The 4,956-nt window shown below is 36.0% G+C and overlaps 1 pseudogene; it reads right to left on the bottom strand.

Annotated features, from left to right (window-relative positions):
• Positions 1-1,048, bottom strand: part of LOC104166490 — a 2,503-nt pseudogene extending 1,455 nt beyond the window's left edge.
• Positions 1,049-4,956: the final 3,908 nt, after the last annotated feature.

The following is a 4,956-nucleotide window of genomic DNA, read 5'->3' as shown; positions in this document are numbered from 1 at the left end:
AACATGAACATTCTTGGCTGCACTCCTAGTATAGCTCAGTCTCAGTCTTGAATTCATAAATAAAAATCCTATGCAAATTAGCTCATTTATTTGCAGTCAGGATGATGCTGGCACTTGTCATAATCATGTATTCTACATTTATTTCTGTCTCTCAGCTAGATTTTTTTTTTCAACTATTCATATTTTTATCTTCTGTTATTTATTATCTTATGGTGTAGCTCAGCTTGCCCATTACTGTGGTCAAAGCTGAAACTGCAACATTCAAATAACTCAGCTTTCTCATCTTCTCTTTTCTTCCATTTTTGAAGAAGAAAATAAAAAAAATAAAAGGTATTCTAATCTTCTGTCTATTCAAGAAGGTTAGTCTCTCTTAGTCTGTGGAAGTAAGATGGATTCTTTTTTTTTCCCCTCCAAAATGCCATTAATAAACTATAATTTAGATAACGGGTAGGGAAGAGCTTTGATATAGAGATAGTGCCAACACACCTGGAGAAGCCCACACAGAAACTTAGTTTTCCTTTTGGCTAAAATACACAGTAAAATAATAGTTATTATATCATAGTACTTTAAAAGGATGCTTCATGTTCATTATCCAGCCATTTTACACAGGATGAAAATCTGAGTGAAATGTCTTGACTCAGTTCCTAGAGTCAACAACAAGTCTGGGGTCAGGGATAAAATTGCCACAGTACAATTTGTTTCTGCTGACTGAAGCAATGTACAAGGAGTGTATCCTTAAGAAGACGCAGTTCCTTACAAAGTGCTTTAACTTTAGTACTTATTCAGTTTCGAGAAACCTAAGCAGTGTTTGATTGTGTCTAAGACTGAAGGGTGCCCCTTTTTTTCCTGTCACAGATAAGCTTAAAAAATTGAGCTCCTAGACCAAACTGAAGTACTGTGTTCATAGCAGTCAAAGTAGAAACACATTGGTGGGAGGCATTGCATCAAGGCTATGAAATCTGGCCCCATCTCAGCTAAGGTGCTGCCATAAAGAAAAAGGCCAACTGAGCAAAGGAACAGGAAACTGGTCCAGTGACACAAGCTCCATCGCGCTCAACAGTAATCCCTCTCTTTAGCCTTGGACATTTGATTTACTATCTCCCCTTCACTTTCCCCATCTCTGAAAAGTTCATGTTTGCAAAACATTTGGGAGCTAAAAGGGGTAACAGAAAAGTTCTGTATTATCACCATCGGTCTTCTCCTGATGCCTAAACTAAACCAACAGAATTTTCTATAGAAGATAGTTTTGTTTATGTAAAAATGGGAGCACTGTGCTTTTCATTAGATAATGAAAAATTCCTGAAGTAAAATAAGAGATATTAGTCTGTAAGAAAAAAAAAAAAAAAAAAAAAAACAGAGAGAAAATTTAGCATATAGGGGAAAAATGGGGAGGGGAAAAAAAAAAAAAAAAAAAACAAACACAAAAAGAAAACCAACAAAACAGAGGACAAATTTAGAGGCAAATCAGAGGTTTTAGACATTAATCAGCACATGCTGAGTATAAATGCAATGCTATGCTGGCTCTGTTTTATGAAAAACAGAATTATAGTATGCATTTTTATGGTTTGACCTAATTGCTGTTTTGAAAATGGCTTCCTTATCACTGAAAACGAAGGGAATGTGAACATGCTTGTAGACCTTTGCACTTTTATTGAAAGATTTATGTTGCTAACCTTCAAACTCCAGGTGATATACGGATTCAGATCTTTACTGACAAATTCCAGGCACCCTGAACTCTAAAAGTTGGAATGCAGGTATGAAGCACATACAACTCACTTATCAGATTTCTCAGCATGAGGAGAACTTAAATAAAAAACATCAGAAAAGGATATCAAATGGCTGTGACCTATAACCACCTCTGAAGGCTAAGAATGGACTTGATCTGTGTGTGCTTTGTCTGACATGTAGAAACTGCTAACCAGGCAGACAAAAGAACAATGGCATATAAAGAAAATATTCCAGGGAGATTATATTTCAGATATGAAAGACAAGATAATTTATGGTAAGCATTGGAGTCATTAGGGACACCGTTTTTCTGGTTAGGCAAAAATACAACATTCTATTTAACAGACAAAAGCCACAGAGAACTGATGTATTTGGCTAACTTCGATCCTTGTAAATTTGTATTTGGGCTGACTGAGGAGGTAAATGAAGCCAAGCTATCAGCAGTCTTAAAAATCAAATATGCAAGTAAAGCAGTAAGATCAAGTAAAGGTCAGATTTTATGGCAAAAATCAAGGATTAAATCATGGGAGCTGTCATCATTGATGGTATCATATATTTCCTTCTTAATACAAAGCATGGTCATGGACTGTGTTTCTGTGGTAACAGGAAAGGTTGACATCAGAATTATGATGTAAATGAATGGATCCTCATACACTTTCTGATTCACAGTCAGTAAAGGATGCGCATAAGGAACTTAGATGTAACTTCTCCAGGAATATCATTAAAAAGAACAAAGAAGAAAGGGACTATGCACTGACAGAGGGCTCTGCACATTTTTTAACAGGATAGTAATAACGAGAGCAAAGCATGCTGTTCTCTAGCTTGCTTTCTTTTTTATTTCTCTTCCCTTATCTTCTCCCTTTACTTCCTGTTCTGCTGTCTTTCGAAGATCATATTGTTAGGTCTAAAATATTATAAATAAAGTTGAATTGGATTACTTCATAAAAGGAACCAAATATTGATTCTGGGTAAAGGGGTCTATTTTTAATGCAAGTTTCTCCATAAACATATGTGTATCAATAACTGTGTTGAGTGCAAAGCACATTGCTATACAAGTGAGGACAAAATGTCCTTGAAAGTATAATAAAGTTGGAAATAGCCTAAGGACTGGTGCAGAGATGATGCTGGTTTTCACTTGGAAAACCTGTCTTTCTATGCTTGAATGAATTTGTATTTGTTTGCATCTCTTCTTTCAAGCCAGCTATTATGTTCCAAAGAGTAACTCTGAATGAATGACATTGTGGAGTTCTGTATTTGTTCTGTCTCAGTGACTTCCGGATCAAATGCATATGGTTCACAAGTCCAAAGATGATTTTCTAGCTGCCAGAGCTCTAAATTCAATCTGGGATCAGAAAATTAAGCAGTGTTCTTTCTGGACCCATGCGAAATGTTTACAACAAAATGCCAAACACATCAAAAGCACAGATCGCTGCATTTTCAGTTGATCTTGCTTCCATAGTCTTGTTTTCAATTAGAACTGCAAAGATGTTATTGTCTTTGATGTCAAGACTCAAGAGTGCCACAACACTTAAACCAGAAAATGAAAATGTATGAGAATAGTCCTGAAATCTGTTATTTTGAAATGCAAGATACTCAGATGGAGATCTGCCCTTGTATTTTTACTGTGGAATATCTCATGAAAGCTAGTCTTTTCACAAAAATATACAAAGTATTTCATAAAAAAGTGTTGACTGTTTTCCATTTTAAGATTGTTTTCTTTTTTTCTGTTACTTACCTTTTCATATTGTTTATAAAAAGATCACTCCCCCTTTGCTCTGACAAAGATACTTCAACTGGAGTTTCGATGAAATTTTGATCAGCTGTGATTACAGCACAGGATTATTCTTTTTCACTATTCTGACTTTGTACTAAATCTGTATGTGTAACATCTGTTTTGGCCAGCCTGAAAAAATAATGAAAAAGATATGTTTCAACTACTGTCTCTACACATTCACATGATCCCTTCTGACAGTGGAGAGTGAAGCGTGGGACTTGAGGCTATGGCTGCAACAGAAGACCCAGTCCAGAAATTTCTTCTGTTAAGACAGCCTTTTGAACCCAGAAGAGTTCAGTGAAGCCTTGCAGAGATACAGCAATTAGTCTGTTCAGAAAAAGTTGGAGAGCTCAGGTCTGTATTTTAAATGCAAATGTGTCATAGACCTGGACTAGAAGTAAATACAGAACTAAATGTCAATATGGTCAGTGAGGATGTACTGATTTTACTTTTAATCCTTCTTCCAACTGTAGCAACAATTTCATTTCTTAAACTCCATAGATCTTTTTGAATAAAAGGCAACTTTTGTCATTTACTTTCGTATGAACTTTTAGATGAATTAGCTTTAGCTATAATTACACTTTGCTGTTTGCTTTCCTCTACTAGTCCAAGAAGCCAAAATTTAGTCTCCTATATTAATGTTCAGACAAAAATTTCATATTTGCACATGAAAGAAGCCATTCCAGCTGTGTTTACATGCACCACAATGAACAAACAAATGGAAGCAGTATCACATAGCTTAGGTGAACAATTACCACCACACAACAGAACTTGCATCCAGGATGTGCACCATAAACCCTTGGAGTAAAAGGGTATTGCAGAAGAAATCCATTGAAGAAATTCAGGTGATGACCATGGTGGAGGAGATCACAGGATCTTTTGAGGAGTTCCATGAACCAAGACAAAAATATCCTGCATTTATCTAATAAATGATTCATCATGAAGAGTTAATTTTGAAGAGGATACATTCTTCTCACCATTTGAAAGTTTTCTGGAAGGAGCAAACGTTTATGTAACTGGTGGGTGTGTGATGGGGAAATGCTGGATGGGGAAATTCTTGGGAAATGCTGACACAGGGGTTTTATTCTTTTAAGTGAGATGTTGAGATTTTCTACATTATTATTTTTCTTAAATAATATCAAATGCCACCAAGGACTATATCAATTAGGAGTTGCCCAAAGGAGAAATTGCACAATGGTCAAGGATCCTCAGGATAATGAAGAGGTAATCCTAAATGAGTTCCACAACAGGCTTGTCACATGGCAGCAAGTTGGCTGATATCCTCACCATGCAATATTTCATCTCTGTATATCAATGTGGATTAGACTAGAAGAATAGGGAACATCTCTCTACACAGACCTTGAAACTGATTTGTACAATCAAATGGCAACCATCAAGTTTATAAAAATGGTCCACAAAGCCACACTGAATCTAACTTCATGCTTTCCCCTACCAGA

Source organism: Cariama cristata, unplaced genomic scaffold, assembly GCF_000690535.1.
Source record: "Cariama cristata isolate BGI_N322 unplaced genomic scaffold, ASM69053v1 scaffold1788, whole genome shotgun sequence".
NCBI classification, from domain to species: domain Eukaryota; kingdom Metazoa; phylum Chordata; class Aves; order Cariamiformes; family Cariamidae; genus Cariama; species Cariama cristata.
The sequence above is the reverse complement of the archived record's forward strand: the minus strand, read 5'-3'. Positions and strand labels throughout refer to the sequence as shown.